The sequence below is a fragment of the Zonotrichia albicollis genome, chromosome Z, assembly GCF_047830755.1.
Source record: "Zonotrichia albicollis isolate bZonAlb1 chromosome Z, bZonAlb1.hap1, whole genome shotgun sequence".
In the NCBI taxonomy this organism is placed as follows: domain Eukaryota; kingdom Metazoa; phylum Chordata; class Aves; order Passeriformes; family Passerellidae; genus Zonotrichia; species Zonotrichia albicollis.
This window is the reverse complement of record NC_133860.1, coordinates 8202773-8217521: the sequence shown is the minus strand read 5'-3', so window position 1 is coordinate 8217521 and position 14749 is coordinate 8202773. Positions and strand designations below refer to the sequence as shown.

Here is a 14749-nt window from a genome sequence, read left to right as displayed (position 1 = left end):
TAAACCGTTACAAAATTAAAGGCTACATTGCTACTTATTCCCATCAGAAGCAATTTATGGACTTGCTGTCCCACAAATCCATCTAACCACCTTTTGAACATGCCTTCACAACCTCTTGTGGCGGACTGCACCAGTATTTAAGTGCCCACTGTTAGAAGAACTACTTCTAGTAATTTAATTCATTCCCTTCCTAGTTTCAGAAAGTCACTCTTGTTCTACCACTGAAAACTTTGCTGCAGAATGAAGAACTACTTGCATTCATCTGGCCTGCAAGCTTCACAACTCTGTACATGAGAATCACGTTCCTCCCTCAAATAAGAGGGCTCTCAGCCTCTCCTCACAAAGAAACTATCCGAACACAGCTCACCCAGTTTGGGATGCTCCCCTGGACAGAGACCAAGCCTGAAAGCTTTACTTCTCCCATTAAATTAATTTCAAGTACTTGAAGACACTGTATAAGGACTAATGCAAGGACCACAGAAAAATATTGTATCAGCCTAACGTTATCTTTGCATTTATTCATTTTGTCATATTATCCTAAAGCTCTCAACATTATAACTTAAAAATAAAGCATAAAGACAGAAGTTTACACCTCATGAGGAACTGGAGATAGAAGGCAGGGTGCATGTGTCTGCTGCAGAACATCTGTCAGGAGCTCAAACAAACATAAGGATCCCTAGACCTGCATTGATCATTCTAACTGTACCCACCCAGATGGTATCAGGAACACCTTGTTTACACCAATGGGTTTAGGAGTCACTGCTAAAGCTCATTTTTGACCAGCAAATCCCATTTCTATTCATCAGTTATAACTTTTACCTTCAAATGGATACAGTAATAGAAGAAGCTTTGATCTTTTAAAGAACAATAATTGTACACACTGCCACTGCTGACACTTGCCTCTTGCTAGAAACATTCCTCTAGATTTTTTTGCCTGGTACACATTCTTCATCCACTAAAAAAAAAATAATAAAACACATTCTTCCCCCAAATGCACATAGAACACAATCTTTACCGATGCTGCAAGAAACATTTCCACATTGCTAAAATGGCCTCAGATTAACTACATGCTGAATATGTAACATCCCCTCTTACTTGAAGTGTTTTTTTGTGATTCCCTCGTAGTTTAGAGCCAACCTCCTCTGAGGTACTGAGTACTCACAGCTTTTGCTTTTAAAATGAGCTCAGATGTCCTCACCATCACTGACTCTTGGCACCATGACCCCTTTGCTCCCTTCTGCTGAGGCCCAATGGCATGGCCCAAATTTGATCTTTATTTCCTTCCTGTGCACTACCTCCAATATCCACTACAAGACACCAAGATTCAGGGACTCTCTGGGCAACTGCAGAGAGATTTTCAGGATCCCTTCCCAAGCTCAACTGTAGTTGAACTAGTAGTACCAAGTCAGCATAAAACTTCCATTTCAGTCCTTTCCATCCCAGTCCATCTCCAGAATGTGCCTTCAAACTGCAGCTAGGGATACTCAAAGGAGTACTCACTGTTACCCAGAAAGGTACAAAAGTTCCTTTAGATTGCTGGAACACAGAGAGCCATGTGCTGTTACTCCCAACAGATTAAGACTGGAAGAGATACAAATTGCCTAACTTTGGTGGTATTTGTTTCATCTCTGCCCCCGCAGCATATCTCTCCTCCCTGATGCACACATGTTTCTATAGTTGGTCAAACAGTGTCATAGTTGGCAACTTCTTAAGTCAAAGTTTGAGTCATGTCTACTATTATTCCATTCTACTGTGGTTCTCTGGAACAAGTATTAAATATTAAGCCCATGATCCCAGCAATAACTAAGCACAAAAGATGAAGAAAACCTTAAGGACAGCATACTAGCAGACTGAAATCTTCAAGGGAAATTTTCCTTTCCTGAGTGTCTGGAACATACTATAAACACACTGGTGCTACCAAAAATATCAAGTGATTTCTGGCTAATTTATTCTAAAGCCTTATGCAACATATTTCATATCAGTCTGCTTATTCATCTTAAACTTGAAATAAAGAAATCTGATCTCTCCTGGTTTTACTAGAAGTATTCTGGCTTAGAAGAATTTCATTTGCAAGAGCTCTTCTGAAATAAAGAGGACAGAAGTTAAGCTCCCGAGGAAAGAAGATCGAGGAAAATAATTTGTGGTATTTGAAAGAAAGTCTACAAGCTCATATCCTCCCTATTTTAGTCCCATTTTTGGGATTTTTTTAAAGGCAATGTTTTTTTCATTAATCCTGGAATCTGGAAAAGATTCTTTATCAATTTCACCAAGCGTACAATGTGCACCTGAATTCAGTATGAACTTCAAACTAAAATCAAAGTCAATCTTTTACATTTGAGATAGAATACGCCCTAGCTTAAACCACTCAGTGCAAAGGACAAGGGGCATCTATTGCCCCCACCACTCCTCCAAAAACTGCCTTTCAGGATTCCAGAAGGGCTAACTCTTTCATTTCCTACAAACAGACATCTGGTTTTCTGAAGAACCACTACCAGAAAACGTGATACAGTGCTCATTATTACCGCTCATTCATTCAAACTCAGGTCAGAGCAGGGCAATATTCCCTTACTGGGGTTTGGCTGTTTGGGTTTGTTCTGGGTTTTTCCTTTGGAAGGGGAGTTCAGCCCCACTGAGTAATGCCCTCAGACTCCAGTTTAGGTTTTCAAACAATCAGCCCAGTAGGGGAGGTGGCTCTGGGGAGCTCCCATCCCAAGGAGCTCTGGCCAGCAAGACCAAGGTCCTGGTTCTGTTTTGATACAGGCTGATGAAGTTCAAGGCATGATGCTTGTCACCTTGGAGGGAAGAAGGAGCAAAGGGATTTCCTCCTCTGGGCCAGCTTTAGAGTGAGAAACTGAAACATGCCTATACAGAGACTCAATTTACGCGTATTTTTAAGTTTACCATGCTCTAGTATTGCAATGCATCTTGAAATTCTACATAACTCTACTCAATGAAAACATAGTTACTCACCTATCATGACTGTGTATCTCACTCACTCCAAGAAGTCTGTTTATGAATCAAATGAGAAAACTCAAATTTCTCATAGAGCTAAACAAGCATGATAATGATCTTAAAAAAGCTTGGGAAGCTGGATTTTTCTTCAATTACTACAGGCTACCTCAAATTGTAGCCAATGCAGTAATGAAAAGGTGTGTTGCTATTGAAAAATTAGCACTCCATCTAACACATGCACTCCTGGCACACTAACATTGCCTGCAACAGGAGACATGAGAAGGAAGAGTTGCTAATTTTATTGACCTTTGATTAAACTACTGGCCCAATGTATTTTAGCAAGTCTTAAAATTGCAGAAGAGGAAAACTTCCACAACTGTAGTTGGCCAATCCACCTGTCTCTACAAACATGCAAAATTCTTCCACTTATTCAGTATTATGAACAACATCAGAGTACTGCTTCTTGAAACTCAAAGGACATTAACAGCCCCAGAAAAGCTGTGACTAAGCACTCCAAAACACAGCAGTTTAAGCCCTTCTCACCTCATTAATTTTAACTAAAATCTTCCATGTGCAACAGGCAAGTGTCAGCTTCATTATTTTAGAAAATAAATATTCCTGGGCTAAATTTGACAGGAATATTCACAGAGCTGCTATCAGTTACCTAGGTACCTGTTTCAGTTTATAGCTTAGCAGCTCCTCCACTTTGTTAAAGCCCAAACAATTGCATTTAACAATTAGTTAATGCGAGTTCACTTTCAATAGAGGCCTAGAGCTCCTCAGACAAGCCAGCCCCCCACCCCCTTGATAAGCAGGGTTCCATTATGTTATATATCTATCTGATGTTAATCTCCTCTTGCTCCAGGGTTTTAAACCAAGCTCGAGCCCCAGACTAAACTGATGGGAGACTCTGGAGCTCCCCTCTTGGGGTCCCTGCTTGGTCTTCCTTCACACTGTGGCTGTCAAACACACAATCAGAGTAAAAAGTCATCTGCAATAAGGGCTTACTGTTTGCAATGGAGTTGCTGTTACTGGAAGTGGAGAGGAATGTTTAGGAAGGTTTTCTGCAGTGGCCAATTTCTTCTAGCCCAGAGAGTATTGAGCACAGGGCTGCCTGTACTCTCCATTCTATTACAAAAACCTAATCCCATCGCATGACCTGCAGCAATTCAGTTTAACAAATCAACAATTACAAATATTTTGGCAAAGTAAGCTTAGGTATTGTTTGCCTCTCGGCATAGTTCACAACCAGTTTATGGCTTTATGATAAAAGTCATTAAATCCAATCTGAAAAGCAGAATTTACAGCTCACTTAGCAAGTCAGGCCCATAAATGGATGCTTTCAATTACAGGGCATTTACATGCACAACCATTAAGGCAGCACTGAATACATTTGAAAACTCTGGAATACTTTTTGTAATAATTAAAACTTTGCGTACTGTTCTTTATACAAACAAAACTTAGGAATTTGCTTCAGTCTCAAGCAGAGCTCAGATTCACTGTTGCCCAGAACTTACTACAAAGCCTGTTCTCCCAGTACTTTTGTGGGAAAGGGATTAGAGAGATGGAAACAAGGTTTGTTTTTTAAAGTTGCCCTCAGTAGCAGGGAGGTTTTTTTTGAGCTCCAATAAACTCAATTATATCAACTGGTGCTCAAGACTTCTGAAAGATCAAGTGGAACAGGAAGATGGAGGAGGAGAGCCTTTCATTTGGAGATTCACTGTGCAATTCCAGAGTATTTGATTTTCTTGGTCAATCTAGCTGCTGGGTGGAGGGAAACAAGAGAACAGTTCAGAGACCAAATCTTGAACCTCATTTTATCAATTGCTTCAATTGTCCTGTTTCTTTTATTGTTAAACCAAACCTCAGGAAAGCTGATGAATTCTTCTCCAAGGTTCTATCATGCACATCCAGCCTCTTCAATAAAAAAAAATGGATCTTCAAACACTTATACCCCTTTTGTTGACTGTGTATCTGACCCACACAACTGCAGAACAACAACCAGCTGCCAGGTTACTCTTTTCAACACCCCAAGATGCTGCTCAACATATGCTCAGACTCATCTTCAACTGGAAACCACCTTAAACAAGACCCTCCCCTTCCACTTCTTCAAGGCATTTGTAACTAATGTTATCTTTCATCACGACAGTGCTAAGCAAAGGGGGGAAGGGACTTCACAGACACCTCCTTTACTCACCCTCTCACCCCCCCCCCGAATTCACCGGAGCTTGTAAACGTTAGAAGTTTGAAAGCTGTGCCTCAGAAGGAGCACACAAACAACCCACTCACGCACCGACACCTCGACAAAGCATGAGAAAATCTAAACAAGCAACCTCGCTCTGCTGGCCTCTCACCTCAGCCAGAGGGTGTTTCTTTTCCAGCCTGGAGAACAGAGCAGCGCTAATCAGTCCCTCGGTGCAGAGGCCAGCCCCCCCAGCAGCAATGCCATGAATCAGTTTGGAAGTACAGCTCTCCAGGCTAAGACAGAGCACTTGAGAAAAGACAAACCTGCTGTTACCTGCGGTCTCCTAACAAGCTGTTATTACAAACCTCTCACTGCCAATGGAATCCAACCCCTTTACACCCCTGGACTGTGACAGCATGAGCTCCACACACAACACACACAGGCTGCAGGTTTTTGGAGACACTTGTTTTGGCAAGCCCAGTAAACAAACTTTCTCCTAATGCTATCCCACTCACAAGCATTTGAAAAGAGCACAACACACGTGTTGGGTTTTTCTCAGTCAGAAACTGTGATGGATGACCAAAGAGACACAAGACCAGCCTGCAGCCTGAATCCCAGCTGTTCAACAGCTCTCCACAATCATCACAAGGGCTCTTCACTCATTCACACGCTTTTTTCCGTCCTTTTATTTCCCCAGAGTGAACACTAAAAGACCACACTGCATTGCACTTCTCTTCCCTTCCACTCTCCACAAAATGAAAAAAAAAAAAAAACCAAAACAAAAAACCCTACAAACAGGAACTCCACAACTCTGCAGCAACACCAACCACTTGCCCTTATCACGACAGAGCTTCCTCCGTGCACTTATCGAGACAGATGAAACATTACCAGGTTGTGTTTGTTTACAAACAACACCCAGGGATGGAGCTGCCACAACTCCTCTGGGCAGCCTGTGTCAGTACCTCACCACTCTCACAGGGAGGAATTTCTCCCCAGTATCCCACCTACCCTGCCATCTGACAACGCACAGGTCGCTGCAACATTAAAGGCGTGAATTAAATCAGTGAATAAAATCCCGAGTCCTGCCTCACGTGGGCCGTGTGTATTTTACATCCGCGGCTCTGCAGACAAGGAGAGGGGATAGACAAAAGGGTGAGGCGAGGCCTCGTCAACCCAAACACAAACTCCTAGCTCCAAACACAACCCCTCACCCCACACCGCTCTTAACTTTCCCCTCCAAAACTCCACGGAGTTTCGCGGACACCTAACCCTGACTGCACGTCCAGGAGGCACATAGGGGTGTCCTAAGCAGCGCTAAGAGCTGGACACGATGATCCTCGCGGGTCCCTTCCAGCTCAGGATATTCTGCGGACCCCTGCAAGGAAAACACACCGGGCACGGAGGGAGAGAGCGGGGGAGAGAGGGAGCGGCACAACTTCTTTATTCCTCCCTCCCCTCACCCACACACACACACAAACGGGCGGCACAGCGCGGCCCTCCCACCACAGCCCGGGGGTAATGCCAGCGGGAGCGGGATAAGCATGCCCGGGTCCCACCACAACAAAAAGGGCGAGGGCGTAGGGAGGCGCCCCCGGCCCCGCCGGGACCAGGCCCGGACGGTTCCTCACGGCCCGCACAGCGCCAGCGGAGCGACCCTGCCCATGGGGCAGGACCCCGGGCCCGGCACCCACCAGCACCTACCGGGAGCCACCAGGATCCGCCGAGAGCCACCGCTCCTTCTCCTCCTTCTTCCTCCTCTCCCCTTCCTTATCCTCCTCCGTCTCCCCGAGTGCTGTGCGGCCGCCGCCTCTTCCCTCAGCGTTACCTCCTCTGAGGACCCACCCCCCCGAGCCGCCCCGCCCCCGCCGCTGGGCGGGGAAGCCCCCCATTGGCCTCGTTTATCTTTCCTTTAAAGAGCCGCACTGCGATTGGTCCAAGGGTCTAATTGGCAGTCAGAATCACCAATGGAGTGCCCTCAGCGTTAAAAAAAAAAGACAAGGGAAGGGGAGTGGAAGAAACAGGCGTGAGGCGAAGGGAGGCGGGTCGAGGTCGCAGAGCTCATTGGTTGGCTGGGCTGTCAGTCACAGCGCGCGCGCCCGCCGCGGGAGGCTGATCGGCTCGCGCCGGAGGTTCGGATGAGATGCAGCAGCGCAGCCGCAGTGCGGCGCCCCCGCTCCGTATCCTTCCGCGGCGGGCACGCTGGGAGCGGAGAAAGAGTGCATCGATTCCCGGCGGGAATTGCCGCTGGACTCCGGCTGGGGTCTGCACGGGTGGGCTGTGGCACCTGGCTTCTTCCTGCAATAGTGTGACACCACGACCAGGGCAGCGACCGCCCCCCTGTGCCGGCACTGCTGAGGCAGCTCCAGTGCTGGGGACAGCTCTGGGCCCTCAGCACAAGAGAGACACTGAGGGGCTGGAGCGTGTCCAGGGCAGGGAACGGAGCTGGGAAGGGGCTGGAGCCCCAGGAGAGGCTGAGGGAGCTGGGAAGGGGCTGAGCCTGGAGCAAAGGAGGCTCAGGGGGCCCCTGTGGCTCTGCACAGCTCCTGACAGGAGGGGACAGCCGGGGGGGTCGGGCTGTGCTCCAGGGAACAGGGACAGGAGCAGAGGGAACGGCCTCAGGTGAAGTTGAGGTTGGATATTGGGAAAATTCCTTCATGGAAAGGGTTGTCCAGCCCTGACACAGGTTGCCCAGGGCAGTGGTGGAGTCTCCATCCCTGTGGGGATTTAAAAGCCGTGTGAATGTGGCACTTGGGGACATGGGTCAGTGGTGGTCTTGGCAGTGCTGGTGTCAGAGTTGGATTCGCTGGTCTTGGAGAGCTTCTTCAGCCTAAACGATTTTGTGTTTCTAAATAGATTCAAACTGCCCACAGCTCCATGTTCCAACAATGGCACAACAGTTCCGGGCGGGGGTCCCGAGGTGTGACATGCACAAGAGGTAGCCCCAGAGCCTACCCAGCCTCCCTCTGCTGCCTGCACCCCAAACTCAGTAACTCTTTACACACTCTTAACATAGGGGTTCCCCCCATATTCTGGGGATTTTTAGCTACTGTCTTCAATAGTCTCTGCAAAGCTTTAACCACTTGTGTTGAGGTAATGGTGAAAGGTAACCAAGATGCTGTGTCCAGGGTCACCATAAGGGAATCAGAGCCTGTTGTGGCAGTGCATGTTTGGGGACCCATCTGTGAAACCCATGGCTGTTGTGTCTGTAGAGACCTTTGCAGTGATGCCCTGTGGCTGTTCAGCCTGGAAAAGAGAAGTTTCTGTGGAGATCTTACAACACCTTCCAGTATCCAAAAAGGGCCCACACGGAAGCCAGAGGGGGATTCTCTGTCAGGAACTGCAGTGACAGGACGAGGGGGAATGGGTAGAAATTGAAAGAAAGGGATTTTTAGGCTAGATTTTAGAAAGAAATTCTTTGCTATGAGGGTGGAGAGACACCGGGACAGGTTGCCCAAGGAGGCTGTGGATTCCCCATCCCTGGAAGTGCTCAAAGCCAGGTTGGATGGGGCTTGGGGAAACTGTGTTGTGGAAGGTGTCCCTGCATATGGCAGTGGGGTCAGATGAACTCTAAGGTTACTTCCAACCTCTTAACATTCTGTAATTCTACAAGTGGGAAGCTACAAGGTGAGAATTTAATGGGAGTTTCTGGGGTGAGAAGGTCAATTCCAGGTTTGCTGTAGGTCTGTTGGAGATCCTCTGGGGGTTTTTTTGGCTTTTGCCTTTTTGGTACTTTAGTATATATCATATATCTCCACTTCAAGCCACTTCCTTCACACCTGAGGTCACCTCTCCCTAACATAGCAGTTGTCTCTCCAGAGTCATGCTCATCTTCTAGACTGAAGGGTTTCTGCACTCAGTGATGTAGGTGTTATGATTCAGTGTCTTGGGCACAGCTCCCATCTCATCAGGGTTGGTATTCCCAGGAGCAAGGTGAGACACCTCACAATATTTAGCCCTTTTACAGAATGTGGACTCACAGAAATCCCTCCCTTGCCTCTTCAGTGCCTGGATTTTCCCAGCTTGAAGCAGACATGTGGCTTAATTTTTTTGGAAGCATTTTCAGCCAGTTCCAAACCAGATTCAAGCTGGTCATGAAATTAACAGCAAAGTGAAATGGAGAAGATCCCCTCTGCAGACAAAGCAGAGCACCTGAGAGATTGCCATCATGTTTTTGAAAGATAAGGTGTTCCAGTCATGTTGTGCCTGGAAACACATAGAGACTATTCAGGCAACACTGCACTTGCTTTATGGAGGTTTCACTGCATTCGGAGAGAATTTTTTTTCCCTATGAAGAGTAATTTAATTAAGATCAGTTTTCATATGGATTTGCGTCAGACATTCCCTTCACCTCTCCTCTGCAACAGATTCATGGCTCCCTCTCCTCCTATCTCCAAGGCTGATTCCTGATACATCCAAATCTCCCTTCTATGTCCCCAGCCTACTTGTGTTGGCCTTCTGTCTGGAGCAGCACATGCTGTGCCTGGTTTAGGGATGTGTGTGCTCTGGCTGGCCAGCTGCCTGCCCCTTATCTGGTGCCAAGGAAGCCAAGCAGTGCTGATAAGGGCTGAGCTCTGCCTGCCTTTCTTCCTGGCAGAGCACTTAACAACATGTGTCTTCTCTAACAGGGCTGCTGCTTGCCATGAAGCTCCACAGGCTTTGTGTTTCCAGAAGCTCTACTTCTCTGTCAGGTGTGGTTGAAATCAGTCAAAAGGTTGGCCAGTTTATGCTGGGGGACACTTAAAAACACACACACACACACAGAAATCCAACATTTCCATAAACCTTTTTCTAGGAGAGGAAATTGCAAGGAGCAGGAGGAAGAAAGCCGATGGAAGAAGGCAGCATCACGGCTGTGAATCCCAGAGCCCAGAGCCTTGAAGGCACCTCAGAAGCAGGGTGGCTGTGGAGGAGGTAGGCAGGATGTGCATCTGATCTAGAAAGAGCTCCTAGCCCGATACCTGTGCCTCCAGGAAGAGCATTGATTTAGATTGGGTATTAGGAAGAAGTTTTTTTTGATGAGGGTGATGAAGCCCTGGCACAGGTTGGCCTGAGAGCTGGTGGATGCCACATCCCTGGAAACATTCAAGGTCAGGTTTGACAGGGCTTTCAGACACCTGATCTCACTGAAGATATCCCTGCCTTTGGCAGGGGAGTTGGACTGGATGACCTTTAAAGGTCTCATGCAAATCCAAATCCAAACTATTTTATAATTATGTGAAATAATACTTGATTTAGTAAAACCACTTGCAAAACTTGATCCCTGACACTAAAGCTGGATATTGCTATATCCTGTTAATTAGTCACAGAATCCTAGAGTAGTTTGGGTTGGAAGGCTGGAAGTTCATCTCATTCCACTCCCCTGCCATGGGCAGGGACACCTTCCACTATCCCAGGTTGCTCCAATCCCTGTCCAACCTGCCTTTGGACACTTCCAGGCATTTAGGGGCAGCCACAGCTTCTCTGGGCATCCTGTGCCAGAGCCTCACCACCCTAAAGGCAAGATTTTTTTCCTAAAATCAAATATAAGTTTTCCTTATTTCCACTTCTCCTTTCACCATCTGCTTTGTAAAAGTTGCTCTCCATCTTTCTTATGGGATCCCCTTAGGTACAGAAAGCACTCAGTGAGGTCTTCTTGGAGCCTTCTCTGGTGCAGCTGAGCAGCCCCAGCTGTGCCAGGCTGGCTCCAGAGCAAAGGGGCTCCAGCCCTGGCAGCATCTCTGTGGTCTCCTCTGGACTCACTCCAGGTCCTCCTGTTTCTCAAGCCACGTATCCCAGCACATTTTGGGCATTAGCCCTTTGGTACAAATGGCTGTCAGTCCCATTTGGATTTTAGGCCGCCATGTGAGAACATGAGCATCCACCTTAAGGTCTCTGAGTGTGTGTGAGCAGTTCAACGTCCTCACAAAGGATGTCGTGTGCAGAGACAGCAACAGCTCAGTGGTATCTATCATCTGTCTGCTAAAAAGAACAAAGGAGGTTGAGCAACTTGGTCTAGTGGAAGATGTCCTGCCTGTGGAACAAGATGATCTGCAAGGTCCCTTCGAACCCAAACCACTCTGTGATTGTATGAAATAACCCAGGACTTAAAAAAAGTGTGAAGAAACAGTAGCTGGCTCTGCTGTGCTGTAGAGGATACATGCTGACTTCCCAAAGCCTATGACCAGAGGAAATACAACATCAATACCAGGTAACTTCAAAGACACCTAGGATTTCTGAATGACTCAACACTAGCAGGTATCCCTGTGTGGAGGTAGAGACAAGTGCAAAGTGCAATGACAGGAGGACAGGTCTTGGAGGCAGAGTAGATAGTTTTTGTGTTGAAGTCATTATTACCAACATGTCAAAATGATGTGTTAAACTGAAAAAAATTGAAAAGCTTTGAGAAGAGGTGTGATATAAAAAGATCAGTTCAAGACAGGTAACCATGTATGACTGGGGAAATCCTCACCCTGGTTTGCAGCTTCTTTATGAAGGGAGCTGAAGGGTCAGGCACTGATCTTTTCTCTCTGGTGACCACTAACAGCACCCATGGAAATGGCTGGAGCTGTTTCAGGAGGTTTAGATTGGGATATCAGGGAAAGGCTCTCCCCCAGAGGGTGCTGGCACTGCCCAGGCTCCCCAGGGATGGGCACAGCCCCGAGGCTGCCAGAGCTCCAGGAGCCTTTGGGCAGCGCTGCCAGGGATGCCCAGGGTGGGATTGTTGGGGGTCTGTGCAGGGCAGGGGCTGGGCTTGTGGTCCTTGTGGTCCCCATCCAAATCAGGGTATAGTGCTTACTTCTGTGTATAAAACCAGCCACAAACCCATGGAAAACCACTGTTAAATGTTCCTAGATTTCTTAGCTCATTCTGTTGGAGAACTATTCTGTACTTCAATAGGTGCTTTGTCTCTTGCATCACTGGCTGCAATGTTGCTTCCCTGTTTTCTCTTAATGCCATCTGAGCACATTATTTTCTCTCCAAACTTACATGCAAGTAACTTTCCCCTTGCACAAATCTGCAAAAGATTATGAAAGAAGGAATGGCACTGAGTCTGGACGCTGTGAAAGGCACAGATCCCCTTTCACTCTGCATTACTTCATGGCCAAACATGGAAACAGCCTGTCCATGCCATTGCAGGACTGCCTGCCGTGGGGGAAGCAGTACAACAAAAAACACCCCTATTGTTGGTACCAGCATGAAAAACCTCCTGGAGGACTAAGACTGTGTCTCCCTCTGAGAGTTAAATATGGATTAAACCCCTTTTCCTTGTATCTTTGTCAAGCTTGCACATAAGCTTCATGCTGTACCAGTTCTTCTGGCTGCACAAAGAGGGTTAAAGAGAAAACCACACTCTGCTTTCCCCATCACATCATGAGGAACATGTCAGTTGATTTTCAAGACAAGTAATGTCTGGCATAGCGTCAAAACGGGCATTGCATTAAAGTGACTAGAGAAGAGATTTAGCATCATAAATTTAAATAAAGCCATTGCATGAGGGATAAAAATCTCCAAAATAAACAGCAACTTTACTCAGTCATACCAGCATAAATTAAATACAAAACTTCTCAAACTTAAATATGCTGGAACCTATGGCTGGGAATAACAGCAAAATACATAAAAAAGGCATTGCATATTTCTGTTATTCTTATCTTTCCAATATTGAAATTATTCATTATTTCAGTAATGCAATGAACAACCTCTGAAACCTTGAAACACAAATCTGTTCACTGCATCTTCTGAAATGCAGAAGTATGTTTCCAATATTACACAAATCACTGTCATTTCAGACTGGGCTGTTGGAAGATTTCAAAACAAAGCCAAAAAAAAAAAAAATGAGGAATCAGTTCCACAGTGAAAAAAATATTGACAAAAAATAAAACTTGACAGCTCTTGATGTAAGCCTGCTGTGTCTGTCTTATCCCCTTGGCAAAGCAGACCTAAGAAATAACCACTATTCAAAATAATAGGCTAAAAACAAAGTTCTGCCTTTCTGACCCATCATTGCACAAACTGGTTGGTGTTTGTGGTACAAAGCACAGTGCTTTCATCAGATGGAATGGAGTTAGACATAATCCTTAGAAGTGACATTCTCCTTGAGACATTCAAAGCACAATGAGAAGACCTATATATCTGTTCTTAATTTACACTGTATGATTTTGATGAGTAAATTATTTAACTGCCTTAACTTGCCTTAATTCCTAGTGTCTTTGTGTACATACACCCAGTTGCCCTCAGTAACCAAAATTATAATGAATTGACAGACAACTTGGGCACAATCAGACACTCAAATTTTTAATTCCTCTGCTGCATTATCTTGATTGATTTTGTGCTGAAATTGACAGGAAACTTTCATGCACCGAAACTGGCTTTTCCTTTCCCAATTCTGTTTTTCATTGTGTAGAAACTTTTCATGTTGCCAGCATTTCTGTTTTTCCTCAGATTATTCCTTTGTCCTTTTTTATTCTTCCAAATACTGCACCATTCATCTGCCTACATCCTCTATTTTGGATTAGTTGATTAGAAACACATTTATGGTAACCCCAAATAAGCCATCATTAAAGTGAAATAGCCTTGTTTACAAAGAGATTTACACAAGTTTATCTCTATTGACTTAAATAAACAAGTGTAATTTCTGAGCAGGCCTGGGGGACAATAGCTTTGTTTCTGAATTAATGGTAGGCCTTGGTCCAGGAAGGATTTGAGTATGTGTTTAAATCTGTGCAGTGAATAAGCCAGTGGGACCAGTCATAGAAACAAAATTCAGCATAAATGCAAACCTGGTATGATTATTTTTTATCATCTTTATTTATTTTTTTTAGTTTACTTTTTCCAGGAAACTAAGATTAATTCATTACACTGAAATCTGCAAAATAATCAATAACAAATAGTTTGTGGCTCTGTAGGAAGGATCAAAATAAACCAATTTATGCCGTGATCAGTTATTGCAATACAGTCTGTTTCTGTTTTACACTGTGTAAGATGCACTATGCTAATTAAGCATATGTTTGTATAGATTAGTCTCAATGAGATTTACCCCAGTTTTCTATGCCATCTGTGCAAGATTGGTAGCTGAGTTGGGAGTGATCTCTGTATATATTGTCTAAACTAGTTGAAGACGTGTTTAGAACACTTTGAGGTAGAAGTTTTCTTTTTGTTATTATTGGCCTAACAAATTTTTATTTACGGATTTTGGCCATTCTCCTTGTTTTCAAAAACTAGTGATGTATTACATTATCCATTTTAAAGTTTTGATTAAAAGTTATCATCTTAAAAGATTTATTCTGATGGACTAAATAAATCAAGCAAGACTTTAAAGGACTTGACAAATCCTTTCTTGCTTAGATCCATTTAGAGATATAAAACATATATTACTGTTGAGCAGGTGAAGATAACACAAAATAAAAATGTTGCCATAAAAAAAATTAGGCCTTAAAAATATAGTGGGACTTTATCACTACAGAGCTGTCATGTTGTTTATTTTAGCTCTTGGCATGTATCATGATGAATAACTGAGGCAAAAAAAACCCTGCCTATCCATCTCACAGTGCTTGCAGCCAACTGATAGTTTTTCTGTGTAATCCCCAGGGAAGCCTGTGTCAGAGCCTCCATCCCTGGCATCCTGCATTACCAGGG

General features: G+C 45.0%; 1 protein-coding gene across 3 annotated transcripts in view; it reads right to left on the bottom strand.

Moving 5' to 3' along the window:
* Nucleotides 1-6998, bottom strand: part of SMAD2 (SMAD family member 2) — a 50647-nt gene extending 43649 nt beyond the window's left edge. For all 3 annotated transcript variants that reach the window (XM_026795324.2, XM_005490110.4, XM_005490112.4), the window contains exon 1: nt 6839-6998. The gene's annotated coding sequence lies outside the window, so the exon portion shown is untranslated. The remainder of the gene's footprint in view (nt 1-6838) is intronic.
* Between the last annotated feature and the right edge of the window lie 7751 nt (nt 6999-14749).